Source organism: Amblyomma americanum, chromosome 6 (genome assembly GCF_052857255.1).
Source record: "Amblyomma americanum isolate KBUSLIRL-KWMA chromosome 6, ASM5285725v1, whole genome shotgun sequence".
In the NCBI taxonomy this organism is placed as follows: domain Eukaryota; kingdom Metazoa; phylum Arthropoda; class Arachnida; order Ixodida; family Ixodidae; genus Amblyomma; species Amblyomma americanum.
This window is the reverse complement of record NC_135502.1, coordinates 71649068-71670393: the sequence shown is the minus strand read 5'-3', so window position 1 is coordinate 71670393 and position 21326 is coordinate 71649068.

The window sequence follows — 21326 nt, the reverse complement described above, 5'->3', positions numbered from 1 at the left end:
GAAACGGCTTTAAAAGTTATCTGTGGTGCGACCAGATTCTTCCCTTTGTTTCTCAGAACAGCGCAAAACGGGAAGAGATTTTCTCGTCGCTTTTTGGGAGTAAATCAATCTTAGACACTTGCAAAAACAAGTAGAGCTATCGGGCTAGGCTAAGATTCTGCATGTTCTACCGTAAAAAAACCTAAATTGTAAAAAAATTGAAGGTTAAAACAACTAAGCAAGGAAGCGCACCCTCACTTGCAGTCTGTATTAGGAAAGAACTTGCTGAACACAAAAGTAATGTTTTGATGAAGAATGCTGGACGTGAAACGAAAAACCGGTCGTGACTTGCCTCGAAAGTCTTAACGCAACAACAGAACAAAAAATTATGGTTTAAAGTGAAACTGGTATGAGTAGGTGTCCAACTCAAATTAAAACAAAGCTGGCTTCGTGCCTATAAGTTTCGCAAGCTGTACAAAATTAAAAATGAAGTATAAGTGAAGCCAAAGAAAGCTTTTCGATGCAAAGATGACTCCAGGTGATCACCGTGACTTCCGGGCTATAAGTCTGCACCCAGTGCAGGCACGCTTGTAGTTTTCGGCGGGACTTAGCTCTGCCGAAGCAAAAACATTTACTAGATTCTCTGCACCTGTCATCAAGGCCGCGGTGCAACCTTTACTTTTGGGTTAACTGCGCCAGTCACAAGGACACAGCACAATGAACGCACTTCGTTTCGAGGCATCGCGACCGTTTTAGTGCGCTAGCTCTAAGGCCCCCACCCACCGATGTCGCCGATCTTTGTCTTAAGCCTGCTTGATCGAAAACAAAATAAAACAACTCATTTCATTTCTGCGATCGGGCTTCGAACACGCGGCGGCACTGCATTACACTACAACCCCATGACCGCATTTTTTTTTGCAAACAAAAATTGTTGAAAATGATATATACAGTGTGTAAGAGACAGAGAATATCATATAAATTCATAAAATTTGTGTTTGTACAGAGAAAGACAAGTAAGTCAGACAGAATGATACAGTACGCATGCAACTATAATGGGGCGGGAATGTAGAGAACATTTGGAGAGAAAGGTCGAATATTGCGTTCAAAGAAAGCACAAGATGAGACACGATTATAGCGAGAGAGAAAAAAAACAAATAATGATAAAAGAAAAACTCACTTTCCGACGGGAAGAAAACTAAAGTTTAAACGATGAGTATGGGACGCAGGACGGAAAGTACCAAAGGAGACCCGTTCGTAAGATCACCGAAGGCCACGAGTGGGTTGTTGTCCGGGAAAAAAAACGGGTTGTTCTATCAGTAAGGCTTAAAAAAACTGGGTTTGACGCGTCTTAATATCAATTGCTGCCTGTCGACAATGCACCAGCCCATCTTTCAGTTCGGTGTCCGACTACGGGTGGTCAGGCGCGCACATCATCCACTCAACTTTGTTAACAAAGTGCCTCCAGGCTGGCACGCACTCCATCGCATCCGTCCATGCCTTCCAGAGGGAGTGAAGCCCCAGTGCAAGAACGCAGTGCCTCAGTATGGGGGACTCCGATGGCAAGTCCAGGAGCAGGAGACATGCCCGTGTGACGTCCCAACCTTCACGGAAGAAAAATTAAAGTTCATTCCAGAATATCGGCGTTGTATTGTCGTCCTGCAAAACGTGTTCCACGGTCTCGCGCTTAGCACACAAGAGGCAATTGGCACCGCGAAGGAGGTTGAAACACCGCTCCTCCTGCCGCGCCCGCACTGACAAAACTCCCGCGTGGAAGCTGAAGAAGAAATCTTTGGAGCCCGTGGACGCGGGGAGCATTCGGACACGTCTCAGACTGAATGTTTGTGATTCGTGCTGCCTTTACTGAGTGACATATTGCATGGTTAATATATGTGCTCCTAGTGGAGAATCGCTAAGGTCAGCATGCACTTGGCAGTGAATTTAAGTATACAGATGCATCATATCCCTGTAAAAGTTGCCCATAACTTTCATAATAGATTAATTGGTAGCTACGTCTCTTGCAACTACGAAGTAAAAGCTGCCTGGAACGTTTGCGCCACTTAGGTGTTACTTAGTACTAAGAACTGCGACTGAAAAGGATTTTGCGCAAATTGCGTTTTGAAGATGTTAGGATGATGCGTTCTCTTATTATCATAGTTCAATGAAGAGAGCACTGTATGTCCATATCATGGTCTACGCAAAATGCCGTTTGCAAAATGTCGCGTTCCCAGATGGTATTTACATTTTTGTGCTAGGCACAGGATGCCGTGATAGCTTAGAGGAAGAGCATCCGCCTCGCGTTAAGGAGGGCCTGGTTCCGAACCTTATGCCGCGCAATTCTCCAATGGGTTAAAAATACACCTTGTGTCGATGGAATTCCATAACCAGGCCTGGGGTAAGGCCTGATCTCGATGACCAGAACCCAGCGCGCTGCCTCACCAGGACAGGATTTGGCCACCCTCGTGTAGTATTTTGCCACCACCTCCGGTATTACTAAAAAAAAGGACCAGGTTTATTGAAAAGATGTGGGTGAGGCATTTGCGCTGCAGTGGTACTAGTGAAGATGATGATAGGTACCGAGCAGTCTTTAATGATATCAGTTAATATATTGAAATCTTCCTGGGTAATTTCCTGGATCAAACGTTCGCTTGATTGTTTCCGCTGACCGCAAGTTTACGAAACGTATTTCTTTATTCTCCTGTACCTTCTCCTTCTTCCTCATTTTGTGACCGCTTGATTTTCTTTCATTTGGCCCGCGTAGCTTTTCATTGTATTGACGAAATTGCCTCTCCTGCATGTGTCCTAAACAGCAGCCCTAAATTCACCGGCAAACTTCAGCGAAATTTACGGCACATTTATGCCTTATATGCGCAGCAGGCAACTAGCTCGTTCTCAGCTCGTGCAAAGTTTGAACCTGTCACGTCGGTTAGTTTGGCAGCCTCTTTTTCTGTCACTTTTCCGAGTCGTGTGTGTTGTGGTTTTCCAGTAATAAATTATGACTTTGGTTAAACCTTTTTGCTATTGACTATTTTATGTGAGCTATCCTTCCTCATAACAATTCTCGCAAACTCGAGTGTTCACGAACGGCTCTCAAACAAGAAGCTATTGCTATACTTATAACTGCACTTCTCAGTCATAAAGAGAAATAGTTGAGCCTGTTTTCGCACATTGACACCTTGAACTTCAGCGCGACACACCAGGCAAACACGAAGGAAAAAGACACAACGAGCAGGGATCATTAAAAATAGCGTCGGTATTCTGCGCTCGTCGCGTCTTCTTGCTTTGTCTGTCTCGGGCGTCGCGCTGAACCTCGAGATGTTCGAGGATTTTTTTCTCCCTCCAAAACTCACGTGGCTGTGACGTCACGTTTCTGTTTTTTTTATGACGTCATTATTTAGTTGCCCGAACACTTCGAAGAGCGTGCGGGGTCCGCACAATGAGCCGCCATGCTTTAAACACATGGGCTTCTATGCAAGCAGCAAATAATCCCACTCCCACTCTACATCGACCTTGCCTTCATGGGTAGTTCTTGAGCTAACTTAGAGAAGAGCTGCGTACCGAGAACAATTTCAGTATCTTTGCCGCTGGTCCTGCACTTTCGTGCCCGTATCGGACGGGCGTGTCAAACTGGGTTTCTGGAGATTTTGGTTTGTCTAACCAGTAATTTCTTTAGCTTCGAGTATACGAATACTTCCGCCTACCAGGGCTCATTGTAACCCTTTTTTCTTATAATGGATCATTTTAAAATGTAATGGCACTGAGTTTCTGTCATCCGTATGCTTCACAATATGAAGAACACATCTTTTCCCACTCAGTATGAATATATATAAGAAAACATTGTGCATGAAATTGCTGCTTGTGTATAGATATACTTGCCTACTTCTTTTTTCTCACTGGATATAATTATATATAGCGCCTTCCTCCATATCTCTAAATAGTGATTAATTTGGTGTCGCACTTGTGCTGTATTCTCGTGTTATCGGTTCTGATACGTATCTAATGCCCTGTATCTTCACCATTCTGGTCACTCGTCTCTTTGCATCAATGTCCTGTAATTTCTAACCAGGGGATAAAGCGGTGATGTAAAATGGTTTTTGCTACAGCCGGATAAAATTTAAAGTATTTAAAAGAAGAACACAAGAAATAAATCGCTTAGCCTCCTGGGTAGAGGAAGGCATTACAGTTCGGCCGTTCGGAAACATTACGGCCCGAGCAAATGTGTTCCATGTTTTTCAGTCTGCCTGCTTTGTTACGCGTTTTTTTTTTCAATGAGAACGAAGGAGTTGGAATGTGATGGGACCCAAGGCGGCCTCTCCGAGTAGCGTCGTTGAGAAAAAAATAAAACTGCGATGTCATCTGTTTGATGGCTCAAAATACTTTCGTGCTACTTAATGCTTTGCGAGCGCAAAATCTCGGCACGTGCTTGGCCGAGGTATTCACGGAGATTAAAGAGATTGGGTGCTTGAACGAACAAGGGACGGGAATATTAAGACGATACCGCGCAGCGTGCTTCTTAGTGGGGCAAATTAAATGCGGGCATTTCTTTTTCTTGTGACCTCCAAGTACCCTAGAAAGCCTCTCGACGACAGAGTGATTTCCGAACACGGGCCTTTTTTCTTTAACTTAAACATCATTTCTTTTCTTTGCCTTTCTTTCGGTGATGTATGCAGTTAAGCTGCAGAAAAGTAGTTGCAACTGATTTTTTTTATTTTTTATTAGAATGTATGAAGTAGGGAAAATTTGCCCCTAATTTCCCAGCGTAGCGCCACGAAGCGAAGTAATGAGATCATACGCGGCCTCCTTCAAGTGCAGGCTAAGCCTAATCTTCAAATGAACTTGTCGTACCTAATCCCCTTCGTCCTCGTTAATTTCTACAGTTTTCTATTATCGGTATTATGTAAATTTATACTGTTTTACTGCTCCTCTACCTGACGGAACGTGTACACGCTGCTCGTGATGACGTAAGCGCTGAATACACTGATGAAGAACGGTTTATGTGACAACCACAAGCATGATAGAAAGTGTTCAGGGGACAATGACCATGCACATGGTGCATGGTGCATATGGTGCACATGGTGCACATGGTGCATAACATGCACATGGTGCATGTTCTGGGTAGCGTATCCATATGAAAAGTTTTAACATAAAAGCATCACGTGTTAGTGAAATCTTACACTAAATTTCCAATGTGAAGAATTTGAGAACTAAATCATAACTTGGTGGTGAGTAATCGGCTTCTGAGACATACCGCATTTCTGCGACGGCTGTCAATTACCTATGCAATGCTTTGCGCCAGCCGAGCCGTAGGGTGTTACGAACTTTCCCATCGGGAATCAGCTTTGTGATACTGGCTGTGATAAGGTGATCAACAAACAAGGTCTAGACAGAGGTTTCCACAGTCTTCGCGTCTTCAAACAGATTGGACGAAAATTTATGCCTTTTTAACGACATTTCGCATTGACAAGCCCACTGAAGACCGCGATGATTTACCATCCTCTGGAACGAGAGATTTCAAACAATAAATTTATCTGAAAACGGTTATGTAGTTGAGAACTACGCTTACGCAGAGTTAAAGCCTAAGAAATCTCAGAAACATGTTGCGCCGCGTATGGACAGCGACTCCATACATTTGAAATCCGACCAAAACAGTTGTGAAAGATTCACCCACAACGAAATAATGAATATCTCGATTCTTCATTTTCATGCTCCACGTTAGCGATATTAATGTAATAATATAGCTGGCTGATACATCACATTTAGGGCGTGAGCTTTTATTAATCGTTCTTTAGTTTCGTGCCGTCGTCGTCTTCATCGGCGTCAGCAGCGCCACCTACTTGCTTCGGTTGGCAGGTGGCGAAGAGAGAAATGCCCCTCTCCACTTTTACAAGAGGAAGAAGGTTGGAGGCGATTGGAGGACTAGTGGCTTAGGCGTCTGTCTTGGCTGCGGAAGGTGGCTGTTTTGAAACCCACTGCAGGGTATGAGCGCATGCCGTCCTGCATGGGTAAGTCCGGATTCACCTCCTCCTGTCTTTCCATGCGAGAAAAACAGAACAAAACATGTCTGTAAAAAATAAGTAGCGCTCAAAGCAAAGCTAACGCTCAATCATTTGCTTTACACACTCGTACTCATCCTGTGATAGTTTTTTCCCACTCCTAAGAAGGCGATTTTTATTACTATTGAAGCAGATTGCATCATGGTTCCTGCACGCAGTGTACGCAGATCGTGCTCCAGTGTACACGGGCGGTTCGACCTTGTCCACTGATTTGGGAAGTTTGGTTTGTTTTTATGGAGTTTAACGTCCAAAAGCGACTCAAGCTATGAGGGACGCCGTAGAGGAGGGCTCGGGATAATTCGACCGCCTGGGGTTCTTTAACCTGCACTGACACACACACTGATTGCCGCAAAGCACGGTCCAGATGCAATACATTTGTTTCTCATACTTTTTGATAAATGCTGTATCTTCTTGCAACCTATCCTTCAAAACAAAAAAAAAATAGGCTCGATCAATCAGATTGATGTGGAGGAAATGTGATAGCATTTTTCTTTCACTTGCAAATTTATTACAGTTCTGATTATATTCCAATTCTGAATTCATTGTCTTTCACTCCCCAATATATTTAATTTCTTATTGTATTGCAATTCTGAATATGCAACTACAAAAATGTGTCACATTCATAGACTGAGGCGAGTCGTCATACGACTAAGGGTGCAGAAGCACAGCGATTCAGCAATTTTTTTAATATTAATACTGTTAACGCTAGCTTGAGAGACGGTACAGGGAGGCTATACAGCATGATGCACAACCGGTAAAACTGACATCTCATTACGTAAACTTGGACGCCCCGAAACAAAATATGAAAGGCGCGTTCGAATTCATGAACGTCCGGTTGTCCAACAACTTCAACAAGGCATAGCATTCCCAATTTCGTTCATATCAGGAAAAAAAGTAATTAAAAACATCCACATGTGTGTCGTAAAGCTTGACCGACCTAGTGTGGTTTGCTCTCGCGCTCTGTTATCCCTGGGATAGAACATATCTATCCTTTTTATCTTTAATTATCCTTGCATTTTCTGAAAGAAAAGCTTTAATGGGGATTTTCGCCTTCGATTTTCAAGTAATTCGAGCCCACATGTTTAGTATTTCAATCACTGAGTTCATTCTTCTGTATCTTGACGAAATGACGAACAAAACGAGTAACCATTCTTCGAATTCGTTCCAGTTTTAATAATTTTTAATGGCGGTTTCAGACAACACAGGCGTAATTCAATGCTGTCAGTGTGAATGTTTTGTAAGCAACTAATCTGACATCCTTCGCTGCATATTCTAATTCTTTTTCTCAGACAGTACAGTTCTTGGTTTTCGGTTTTGAAATCCGGGTTCCTCTTCCTGAGCAATGCGATAAGAAAGAGCTCCCGCGAGCCTTACTTTTATACAGAAATTTTTTTTGGGAGGCTGCATATTTTGCACGTAGACCTGATGTTGTGCCAGTCGTTTTCTTCTCAGCACCTTTCATTTTTGGCGAGTCATTCTTCGTTCGGCGTCTCCCTCCTGTCCCCTACAAGAAGAGAGATGGATGGGGATAGGTGCAGGAGGAGAGGGCGATGGTTGAAAGCTGACAGGTGGTGAGAAGCAAATCCTTCGAAACACTATCTAGCAGGAGGAGTCATTACACAGACGCAGACATCAACACCGGACAGTTTTCGCCTTCATGGCCCATCTTATTATCTCGCAATAAAACAATTCCGTAGGTGGGCGATGATGAAGACGAGAATTGCCGGGAGAGCTGAAATTTACATGGCCAGCGTGGTTCGATCAAGAGAAAACAATCTAGAATGCAACAAAAATTTTCCTGAACTGAATTTCTCATAAACGAAAATCTATTGCGTGCTTCGCCCGCCCACATAGACCGAGGACAGAATCTGTAAACAGGTACTGCAGGATTGGCAAGTTACTAATAGCAACTCTCTGGTTGCGTTTATACAGGGGCAAAGCACAAGCCTTTAAAGTTTCGAGCCACACATATTTTTTTTTACTGCAGTACATGCAGTACGCGATATGATCTGCGACAGATGGAATATCATCAAGTTGAATGGCACAGGGGAACGAACACAGGAAGACACAGAGACAGAAAGAGCGCCTCTGTGTCTTCCTGTGTTCGTTCCCTTGCGCCATTCAACTTTGTGGTGAACCAACTAGCCCAACAGCAAGTACTTCTGCGACAGATGAAACAGTAGTAGACACGACGGAATGACTGACGTAGCACAATGGCTTCAGTCTGACGATTGAGTGAACAGTTTTGCTCCAGCAGCCGGTTTTTCATTTTTTGCAGCCTATGACACGTGCTCAAGGACAAACGTTTCACTACATGTTATTTTGTATATGTAGTTAATCTTTCATCCAGCAGGTGAAAGGGTGGAAAGGGGACCGCTCCGTAGTGTTATGCTGTAAATCGTCACTGGCCTTACCATGTACGCTTTTCAAAGGCGTTCGTGAAGCTTGCTGATATTTGTGCCAGAAAGCCCCTGAAACTGATCATGATACTACTGTGACAGGGTTGCAAGCACAGCGCAAAGTCCGCTCTGTCACTTTATCCATTACTGTTTACGTCACCGATGCATAAAAACATATGTGCTATCACAAAAACGATTTCGGACGCCAGAGTACTGAAATGCATTCGCAAGTAGTCACACTGGCCACGTGAAGATGAAAATAGGCGCTTATGTGCTGCGAATGAAACGTGCCTCGCATGAACACAAGCCCACATGTTTTCAGTCATGGCGCGGTCGTCTCGACGAGGCGAACGATTCCCGGCTTTAAAGGAGCGCACTGAAGCGCGACGCCTGAGATACGGTCAGAGCGGCCTCTTTCAGGCTGATCGATTTTGCGACCGCCGCTGCACGTCACATTGTCTACACCCGTCACGTGACCGCCAGGTCGTAAAAGAGGCCCTGTCTGAGCACGGTTCCGCGAGGAGAAACATTGCTCAAGAACTCCTCTTGCATGCCGCGTGGAGGACTCATTCGCTTGGCTGCTCGATCTTGGACTTTCCAGAAAACTCGAGCTTGAAGCGAGTGCGCGCAAATTTTAAGATATTTTTGTAGTTTTAGCTGCGTGCATTGTATTCTTATTCTAAAAGAAACTTACCACACGTGACGCAGAGTAAAGCGTCTCAAAGACGGAGAGAACGACCTGATGATCGAATGAAAAGAATATAGTTTGGTCACCCCGGGAAAGGTACGTTTAACGCTTCAAACTACTCCCCTCTTAGATATAATCGAAGACACTGTAGATGACAGTAGCCGTCTTTTTTAGAGTATATTCGCAGGAAAACTAGGATCAGTCACCTGCACTTGAGCTATCGTCGCCGAATTCTAGGCGAAATAAAGCGCGAGTGCCTTGTGATATGTTACCAGCAGGACATAAAAAAACGAACCCGTGGCTGGATGTAGAATGCAGAACAAGCCGTGACAAAATAAAATTATTTCCTGAAGCGCTTCCCAAATAGGGCTCCAAATCGCGCTTGGTGAAGCGCTTAGATCATTGTGTGAGACGACGTTTTCGTGAAGTCATGATTAACCACAGAAACACGTTGAATATTCAGAACTACGGGAACTCAAGATAAGGTGCGACTAACAAATAAGAAACGCATAAGCCACTCTCACACATAAAATACCTAAGCATTCATCAGTGTACCACATCCGCCTGACCTGCGCAAGGTTAAACCAAATGTCCTATGCTCTAGACGAAAAAACGTGAGATGGTTGTTTCTACAATAAGAGACGCAGTGTATACTTTGCAACCGCCGGCCGAGTAAGTGATGGGTAGCCGCGCGTTCTGCCCTCACGAAATGCCTGCGTTTCGCATGCGAGGCTGGTCTCAAAACAAAAAATCTATCTACACAAAAGAAAGATCGGGAAGACAAATTCATGGCTCGGAGGTGAAGACAATCGCTCAAAGCATCGCTTAGGCTATCAACAGATTCCTTTTAGCGTAGAGAACTCCTACACAAAAAACAAGACAGGTAAATGGGCCGCCATGCGGGCATTGTATCATATTTTTTTGTTTTGTTTTGAGTTCACTTGTTTTTTGTTTTGTTTTTTGCAGTCAGCTCGGCTCTTTATCAGTCGAGTTAGTTCTTAGGTTAGTTGGTATTCTTGATTGAAGCACAGCGCTGTGTTCGTCCTTCTCTTCCTTCTTTCTTTGGCTGTGTGCCGTTGCCAAGAAAAAATATAAGCTTCAATCGGCTGTTCAGCGTGCATTTCTCTCTAGCCGCCCTCCGCAGAGTTGCATCAGTGCATCTCTCAGTTTTGATAGAAGGAGCACAAAAAAGCGCCATTCATGCTAAAATGTACCGAAAATGCCCGGATTTCCTCGCTCTATGGAGGAAGAAAAACATCCTCGCCGCAAGTGAATGTTTTCTCGGAGATAATGTGGTATGGGGGCCATTTTAACAAAGTGACATCTTGTCATGTATTCTTTGTGTTCTATTGCTGATGCGATGTCAATTTATCATGTGCATATTGAGCACTCGCCTCGATTCAAGTTTTGTTTTCTCCAGTGAGACTATGCTACTTTTCTCAAACTAGTGGATTAATCGCTTTTGCCAGTAGGATTTCGGATTGAATAGCGAGATGAATTACCTGGGGACGTAGGATAAAGTTTGTGTTTATGAATCCACAGCAGTAATTTGAGATAGTATACCTGGTCGGCCCGGAGCATAGCATATTTTGTGAAAAGCGGTTTTGTGGGTAAGTTTCTAATGTTTCTGTAGAAGTTTTCGTACATTCTTAACATTAAAAAGTTGTAGGACCAATAACCTGTTGTAGTTAGAATATGTCGTTGTACCCCATGTCAAGATGCCATAACATAACTTGGAGGAGAATAAAGAGTGATACAATTTCGTTCTTAGCCACGTCGGCAATCGATTCTGTATTCTACATATGGTACCCATCACTGGGGAGAGATCATTGGTGAGCTTAAGGGTATGGCATGTCCATGAAAGATCCTCAGAGAACCAGATTCCCAGAAATTTTTGTTCACTTACTTGGGTGAGCAGGGCTTTTCAAACTTTGTATTCATTGCGTATGAGTGCTTTTTATTGATTGGCTTAAAATGACGTATTTAGTTTTACTAGTATTTAGTCCTAGCCGATTCATTCGCAGTCATGTAGAGAGATTAGAAAGGTAAGTGTTGACTGCTTTCTCCAGGGATTCATTTGTCTGGGCCTTGAAAAAAACATTTGTATCATCGGCATACATTAATAATTCGGGAGAACCAGGTATTCTTGTTATATCATTAATGTATACCAGGAATAGCAGTGGTCCTAAAATGGATTCCTGCAGAATGCCATGCAGAACTGTCATTCTGCTAGATAACATACGGTTTACAGATACGCATTGAGATCGGCTCAAAAAGATAAGTTCTAATTAATCCTAAAGGAGCTCCTCTTACTCCATATGCTTGCAATTTATTGAGCAGTATATCGTGCTGTACAGTGTCAAACGCTTTTCTTAAATCTAGAAACAGACCAAGTGTCAGGAACTTGTCTTCAATACTTTCAATTATTTTATCCTTGATATTGATGAGTGTCTGTTCTACAGACCTATTCTTCTGAAACCCATACTGAGCACTACTAATTATATGATGCTTTTCAAAGAAGGTCGAGATCCTGACGTATATGGCACATTCGAATATTTTTGAAAACACTGGTAGCGCCGAAATAGACCTATAGTTGTTAACATCGGTTTCTCTGCCACCCTTATACACAGGGGTTACCTTAGACATTTTTAGTTCCTCGGGAAATTATCCAGTCTGGAGCATCTTTTTTTAAAATATCGCACAATATCGGGCGAATTGCATTTGCAACGTATTTTATGGGTGGGACTTTTATGCCGTCTACTCCAGCAGCGACACAATTGGATAGACTCTGAATTATTTCATATATTTCAGTAGGTGTCTTTGGTACAAGCATAAGAGATTGGAGTTGCTTCTCTGATATTAGACTGCCTTTTTCTGCTTGAGCCTCTTCACACGAGATTATGGTGATGAAATTTCTGTTCATTTCTTCAGCAAGTTTCGTTATTGTAACCTGAACGCCGTCTTTGTAAATGTCTATCATGTCTTTTTTGTGACGTCTTTTACCCATTACTTTTTTCATGATGTCCCATACTTTCCAAGAATCACATTAAACATTCATGAACCTATTTTCATAATAGGTGTTCTTCGCCTTTCTTAAATCGGAATTCATTTGATTTCTAAACTTCATGAACTCCACGAGTAAGCTTAAATCTTTGCACCTTAGAAATTCGTGGTACTTTTTGTTCTTTTGCCTTATTCTCTTGTACAATTCACGAGTGACCCATGGTTTCTTTATTTTCTTCCTCCTTGCATCAAGTTCTTGCAATGGGAAGGCTGCATTATAATATTTAGAAAACTTCTTCAAGAAGGGGTTATAGGCCATATTGGCGTTGGTTTATTCATATACATCTTCCCAAAATTCGAGCTCAATAAGTGCTCTGAATATCTGAAGGCTCTCCTACTGGTTAATTGCACGGTACATAAACTTTCTAGGATATAGATCGCCTTCTATTGCTGAAGAAGTGAGGCAAAAAAATTGGCATGTGATCACTAATATCATTGATAATAACACCTAAAGTAACATGGCTACAATACGTGTTCGTGGTGCAAACATCTATGGAGGTAGCGGTGTCGCGAGTAATCCTGGAGGGCAGTCGTATGGCATTTTTACAGGCATGAAGATTCAGGACATTTGGAAATTCTTGTGCTTCTACATTGCTTGATATTGTATGTATATTTACATCACCAAGGATTAGGATGGACGAAGTTGAGGACTGAAGCAGTAATAGTGCATCATCTAGGAAATTTAAAAATTCTGTTATATCACCCGCTGGCGGTCTGTAAAAAACGCCAATTGAAAAATTTGAGACCCTGACAAAAAGGCTTTCAACGTCGTCATCCAGCTTTGTCAATTCATCTATAGCTTGGAGGGGCAACCTGTTCATCATATAGAGCGCAACACTTCCCCCTCTCTTTCTCTGTCTGCTTAAACTCATACACTTGTAGCCATCTATGTGGGGCGGTACATTCATTTCAGACAGCCAGGTTTCAGTAATTGCTAGGGCATGAAATTTCATTGCGTGAGAACTAAGAAGTAATTCGAAGTCATCTATCTTGTTTTTGATACTTCTGGTGTTTAAATGTACTGTTGTGAATTTTTCTCTGAAACTTCTGAATCTTGATTTAAAATCTTCAGGGTCATAATAACAACAATTTACATCCGTATCCTCAGCCATATATAGTGCCATTGTAGATGTTTTTCTTTATGTCTTGATTCAGTTTGAATTTTTTTTTTACATCAGATAAGCTGGTGATGCGTACGACGTCAGCTTCTTCGTCCTTCCTTGCAAGTATTCTTCCGCCACGAGTCCACACAAACTTTCAGCCCCTTTTTTTCTTTTGAACGATTGCAGAGCGAAGCAGTTGCTTGTTGAAGGTGGTTAAATGCTTGCTTATGTATACTGGTTTTCTGTCTCCATCGTATTCCAGATCTTCTGTGTTGAGCAGCTGTTTTCTTGCCTTTTGCAGGATTTGATATAAAGGAAAGTGGGTTGCCGGCAGATTAACCGAACTTTTCAAATTGGATTTCTGGCCGCTTCATGTTGTTATGGTTTGGTTTATGGGGGTTTAACGTCCTAAAGTGACTCAGGCTATGAGGGACGCTGTAGTGAAGGGCTCGGGATAATGTTGACTACCTGGGGTTATTTAACGTGGACTGATATCTCACATTCGCCACCGTCGAAATTCGACCGCCGCGGCCGGCATTGAACGCGCGTCGTGCGGTTCAGCAACCGAGCGCCATAACCACTGATTAGCTGCGATGGCCCCATGTTATGATCTATGAGGCGTCATCGACGACCAGTCTGAAAGAAATTTGCATAGACGGTAAAATAATTTCTAACATGGACCTTGCAAATTCTTTCAACGATTATTTTATGTCTATAACAAGCAACGCAAATGACCCGAATTGTTTACAGTACATGGGCGACAGGCAGAAAGATAAGGCCTTTCTTATTCCTACAACCACGGCTGAAATAATTACAACATTTGAATCCATGAGTCACAGTAGTTGCTCTGACGTTGATGGATTACAAATAAGGCCCATTAAACATGTGTTGGACATAGTTGCTCCTGTATTACAACATGTCTTCAATCTTATTTTCACTAATGGTATTTTTCCTACAAAACTGCAGATTGCAAAAGTTATTGTATTGCATAAGGGTGGAGACAGGAATGTTTTCTCCAACTATAGGCCTATATCCATACTGCCAGTTTTCTCTAAGGGCCTAGAAAAACTGATTCATGTCCGAATGACTTCTTTTCTTACTAAATACAATATAATAACACCGTATCAATATGGCTTTATGAAAGGTCTTTCTACCGAGCATGCTCTTTTAGCGCAAAAAGAAATAATATTGGAGGCATTTGAACAAGAATTATGTACATTGGGCCTTTTTATCGATTATTCCAAGGCTTTTGACCGGATCAGTCACCTAACATTATTAAAAAAACTGAATCATTATGGTTTACGCGGCTTATTTCTTGATCTAATCAAATCTTACCTTCAGTACCGCAAGCAGAAAGTAATTATCAACAACAATGGCTCAGATTTAAGATCTATAATTTCAGGAGTGCCACAAGGAAGCATCCTTGGGCCGCTATTATTCTGTATATATATTAATGACATTGTTAACATTGACAGTTCTGTTAAATTTATTGTGTATGCTGACGACACGTCCCTCCTAATTACTGCCCGAGATCCAAATGATGCTGTTATTAAAGCAAACGTTGTACTAATGAAGCTATCGACTTGGTCCACTGTGAATTCCCTTGTTGTGAATGCAACCAAAACAAAAGCGGTCCTTTTTCGACCAAGAAACCGCCACATCTATTTGCAGTACCAGTTGGAGTTTGAAAACTTGGTCATTGAAATTGTGCCGTTTGCGAAATGTTTGGGAGTACTCTTTGAACAACACTTGTCTTGGGATTTGCAAGTAGATACAATTATTAGAAAAATATCCAGAGTGTCAGGTGTACTTTCTAAATTGAGACATTGCCTCCCTAGAAGTGTAAAACTCCTTATTTATAACTCCCTTTTTATGTCAATAATAAGCTACTGTTATTTAGTCTGGGGGACAACCACATTATCAAACATTAATAAATTACACATAATACAAAAGAAGGCTGTTCGCGCTATCATGAATGTTCCATATCTTACTCATTCCGAACCACTCTTCAGAGAACTAAAATTAGTGCCGCTTCCTGACCTCTATCAGCATACTCTCAGAAAGCGTTATCAAACAGGTATTAGAAAGAGAAACAGATCGCTTGAGACCATATCTTGTCTAACACTAAACAGAAATATTCGGGACACTCGCTATCATGAGATTTGGGAGGTCCCCTGTAACCGCACAAAATATGGTGATCGGATGCTGCGATTTCAACTGCCGAAATTACTTAATAACTGATGACGCACATATATTTGTTTCTCTTGCATGTTACAAAGCGTTCGCCTCTGTAAGTGTGCTTCTTTGCATATATTCATTGGCTGTTTATTCACATTTGCCTTTTGTGTAATTATATTGCTGCTTTTCAATTATTATTTCTTATATGTAAAGTGTTCCTCACCTACTCTTTGTACATCTTTTGTTCTTCGAATTCATATTTTGTTCATATCTAATGTATATTTTCAATGCTGTGTCGTTGCCAAGAAGACGGTCAGTGGACGCTGTCAAGCCCTATTTTGAGGCTTTTTGTCCATTGTCCGCGACATCATTGTCTGTTGATATTGATGTTGGAATAAATTGGATTGATTGTCATGCTATTGTCATTTTCTTACGTTGAGGGCAACTCCATATCTTGGTGAAAATGGGGCAGTCAGTTCAACTGTGGATTTGAAATGCATTAAACTTCATCAGGCGTTACACTTTCATCACTTCTTCGAAACGATTTGTAGAAGCAAACAAAATTCGCTGCAATCTTGTGAAATTTGACCGAAAACACTGTTTAAAAGTGAAGCGTAACTGAACATATTTCATTATAACTCTTAATGAGGTTGTAGCGTAGTCACAATTTTTTTTCTGGTTTCCGTACTAACGAATGTCAGCGGTGAGTTTAAGGTTCAGGAAGTGAAAACTAATGCGAATTTCCAACTTTTATTCCTTTTTAAAGTGCGTAATGTGGCAACCGGAGGTTTCTGAAAATGACGTCAAGGGCGTTATCTGAAAGAGTTTTGATTTGTAGCAGTTGAAGACAGATAGACTTCACATTGCAAGCGACACTCAAGCAGATGTCGTCCGTTGATTTTCCAGTCGTTTCAAACCATTCCAGGAGATTTCTTGCCGAAGCGAGGGGACTGCAACCACGGATTGGGGCAGAACACCCCTTTCTACGGGCTACTGGACGGCGGCAGAGGACTTGTGCAGCAAACCACAATGAGGGTCTATGATTATGGAGTGTTGGTTCGTTTCATTTTTTTATCTTGCTGCTGACGCGAGCTGCCGGAAACAGACTTCGTACATCTCAGCCGATAAGGCTGTCTCCTCTCGCAGTCTTGTTACTTCTGTTCAGGTGAACCACGTACGGGCAAACAGCAACGCAGCCATACGTCCTCATTAGGTCCCTCGCCGTCGGCTCATATTGGCACCATGCGGTTCCACACTCCACTGCCGACGTCCAGGTTTGTTCCAACACCGGTGCGGAGTGCAGGCTGAAAGTACCGCCAGAGCCCATGGTAGCTCTCTTTCTTTTCTGCATCCTGCCTTATGTACGCACTTGCTTCTGTTGTTTGTATCTCTGCGCTGTTCTAGTCGATCACCTCAAGATTGCTTCGGACAGGGATCCGGAAACCGGGGTGGCTCAATCGAGCTCCCGATGGTAAGGCAAATCTTGGATACCAATTACCGGATAAGTGGTTAAGAGTTCCGGATCTCTAGAGAGTGAAGGCGGTTTTGCGGCGGAGCTGTCGTCCTGCTTTGCGCTCTTAGAAAGAAGAGTGGGTAGTAGTAGAAGTGTCTCGCAACTGTCGCGAGAGTAGCTGCTCAAGGGTCTTGGCTTGGTAAATTGGTCACCTTAGCCGTAACATTATATACTTAACTCAATAATCTCTTCTTACAAAAATTTCTTTCGGCACTCTATAGACTGTCCATAGACTTGCGTCTAAAATGTCTATAAATTCTCTATAGACAAGCTCTAGAGAACTGTCTATAGGCCGTGCAAATCCGATAGACAGTCTATAGACAATCTATAGATTTATGGCCATACGCAGTAGATTTTTGTCTATAGACTATGAATAGACAAAAATAAATATCTTTAGGACGGCAATAGTCTATAAGAACTCTGTCGACTGTCTATAGATCATTTCTTTAAGAGCTGGGTGATGCAAAAGTTTTTTTGATAACAAGACACCGGGTTGTCTCGAGCATTTCCTCGGTTCTGGTCGAGTGACCAGTGCGGACGGAAGCCGTGTGGCCGAAGAAGTGAACACTTTCATGGAATGAGGTGGATACGCATAGAGATTTATTACTATCGTTTCTCCGCACATGTGGAACGTGGAAAGCCTTGAGAGACCATTGCTGCGTTTGCGTTAAAGAAAATACGAATCATTTATACGTTTCTCTCTCTGTCCTGTCAGGACAAAAGACTTCCTCGCTGCCATTGCCTGGGGCTTTGAACGTGAGGTCGTTGCTTAATTCAGAGAGAAGTGCTATCCTCATGTAGAGCACTGCACACGTGTGGGTGCAAACGATCGGGTGCTCCGGAATCTTTAATAGTAAACTCCAATTAGGGAGGCGGTATGTTTGAAATACAGCCACAGGGGAAGGAATGATATGCGCGCCAAGAGTAGATGTTGTCTTTTAAAAGTGGGGATTCTTGACATGCAGCTCAGCGCATCACGCTCTGAGCCTGTAATTTGCGCCTGCTGACTGCTCGTAAGGTGGCGCATGTCTGGCTGCCATGCGAGTAATGGTGCGTCTTGTAGCTAACTAACAAGAAAGAAAAGGTGTCAGCGGCGGTACATCGTTACGAAGACAAACATCGCGTATTAACTTATCAGTTTTCAACTAGAGGCTAAAGAAATTTCTTCGGCGAATGTTTTTGCGAAAAAAAAAACAGTTTTGCCTTGACTGCATGAAATGCGTACATTACATATTTGTTTCTAGTCAGTGACATTTTTGGTGACGTTCAGAATAAAAACGACTTCGACAAGACGCGTAATGATAGGAAGGAATAACCGATCGTATGTGGCTCTATTGCATTGACTTAGCTGAGTCAAAAAGAACTAAACGTAGTCGGGACCACCACATTCAGCAATTTGCGAGAGCACACTACTGAATTTTCACCAGCCGTGTCTTAACTCTCGTATTCCATAGTTTCAATATCTCGCGGCTTTAAACTGCTTCTTCAGGGGGAGAATAAGGTCCACGAATTGGTCAGTTTTACTCCTCCATCCTTAAGAACGCTTCTCCTGTCATAGGGAATTGGCGAGCTCCAATGATTTCTGATGAACATAACTCCTCACAGCCCCCTCACTATTTCTACCCCGGTTACGTTTAGCGTACTTCCTGAAACACATGAATCACGAACGCGCTTCCTAGCTACAACTGTCAGAGAGGCAAAGAAAACGAAAGCGTGTAAACTTATTCTAATTAGAATGCTGTACAAATTGTTTTCACTGCGTGGGCTCAGGAGTGCTACCACGTAATTAATCCGGTAAATCATAGATACCTCTGGCTATATTACGTGCATGCGGCCTTACAGTTCATCGGCCGGCTCTGGAAACGAAATTCGACTTGCAAATACGCCATGCACAATATTGGTATTACTTGCCGAATCCCAGAAATGACAAACGCACACCAAATGATTCTGTCTGTAAGTCATGGACATTTGTTTAGTGAAAAACATTTGCCTTATTCGTGCCTGTCAACAAAAGTGATGTAATCTGAAACGGAATCACAATATTTCGAGGCCACCTAGTTGTCTTGAATTCAGCGAGAAAGTCTTAGTCTTTTTGCAGCAGTTCCACCATTTAGCTATTCATCAACATATTTTAGCGGCCTATCATCCGAGTGCCATATGCTAGTAGGTAGAAAAAGGATACAGAAACTGCCTACGCTAGTTGTCACCACCTGACGCCACGTCCTCCCTTGCATTGTACCGAAGAAAGACAACCTTTCTTGTTTTTCTCTAACTACATGGAAAGGTGCAAGCAAGCCTCAGTTTACTCCCTCAAAATATTTTTTTTCGGGAAAACACACTTGCAAGCGCTAAAATTTTTCTCCAACAATAATGATTTAAAATGAAATCACTGAGACCTGAAGGCCCTATATAATGTATAAGTAGCGGGGCCGTGTTTACGTTATATGTGACTGCTTGTGCCATGTAAATATCGCCTCTTACACATTCTCTATGTTACAATGACCGTTTTTTTCCCTCAAAATAAGATCTTTACACACAGCTCAAGCATTTTCTATGCGGAAAGAAAGAAGTTTGAAGAGTGATCCACAGCGCATAGGCAGGTGTCGATTCATCCCATGAAGAAGCAATCGCATTCATCACACTTAGGCCAACAACAACAACAAACCAAAAACAAAGCATAAAACAAAAGCATTGACCCTCTATCGAATATCGGCCACGGCAGCGAATTGAAAAGGGTAGGACGATGCAAAACCGAGTGGTAGTGCAACTACACCGAAGTTAGAAATCCATCCAGTTTTCAACCTTTAGAAATCCTTTAGAAAATTCATCACTAAAATATCTGTATTGTGGATGCAGCATGACACCGCTCAAGAAGTAGAAATCTTGTATACCCCCCTCCCTCTACCCCCCCCCCCCCCTCAATGCAAGGAGAACCTTCACCGTATGAATAATTCATATGCTTCTGCATCGACCAGTGTTTCAGAATTTTGCCTTACGAAATTTCAGTGCAATTTATTAGATGCTCCGAGCTCGAGGCTGCAAATCTGGATTCTGAAAGCATGGTCGCCCATCCTCTTACACGGCATCTCTCAAAACAACTAGTGCTTGTTATCCACCAACAGAAGAATTGCGCTCGCTAGGGCTGCACACCGGCCCGCACACAATGAAAAAATAACAGAGGTACAAACTGTTCGTCGCGCCATTCTTGTGTATTCTTGATAAGACCGGTGGCACCCCCTACTTTAGCAGAAACAGGCGTAGTTTCAAAGCAGTCGATATTATTTTAAATTTTCAAAGCAATTACAAAACAACATTTCACCCCCACGAAGTCCCACTGATTCCATTTGGTATCATGCAAAAGACATAAAAATAGACGGAACTTTAAAGTTTTTTTTATTTTGAAAATTATCCTCATCCTACAGATTCCAGTCTCTGATTTTCATTTTTTTGCCTTCAACTGCTTTATTTTGAGGCTGGAAAACTTTAACTGTGCGTTTTTTATTTCATTCAGCACCCCTCACATGGCAGTGAAGGAAGTCACAAGTTTCAAAAGCTGTATGAGTTCGCCTTTGTCGGCAAGCCTCAGATTTTTCCAGACGGGAAAGTGCTTCCTGATCGGCGAAACGCTTCATTCGGGGCTGTCTACTTGAGTTTGTCTAGTGCCTTATGCTGAAAAGATAACCAACATTGACGGCGTCTTTGCTGGGGATGCTCAGGATTCATGCTGAACTTGCTAAACTTGTTAAAACTACTTCTCTTCAACAGTACGGTAATTGGATGAATGATGACAAAGCTAGTTTTCTACGATTTTTATTGACGGTCACGGCGGCCATCTATCTTTCCTTCTGCCCTGCTTCGTATCTTCTTTCTTTTATTTTTTTTAGCATCGCGTGCGCCAGCTCTAATCAGGCGAGGTTCAGAACCAGCCACCGTTCCTGACGTCGGACCATAATTATCCGATGGATGAAAGAACAAATGAATATTACCACTGATCACACAGGAAAGCGTCCACCTAATGTTCAGATCTCGATAACATTTCTCGCGCTTATCGCTCAGTGCTTTCTTCTGCGCGCTATAAGGGAGTGACTTTTCAGCTCTAGAGCGTTAAGGAGCTCGTGAGATGAAAAAGCCTGTGTCTTCGTCACCACAGTGTAAGGCTACCGTGGCTGCACAGCATCGTTAGTGCGCGAAAAATCCCACGAGCACCAGCGTCGGAGGCCTTGCGCAGCTTGAGAGAACGAATTCGCCCGCTGTAAATTATAATGTATCGGCTCGATAACAGTTCTATATATAGAGGTGATTTTAGATGTTCAATTATTTTCCCGATGGAACCGGCCATAATTTTCGAGCCGA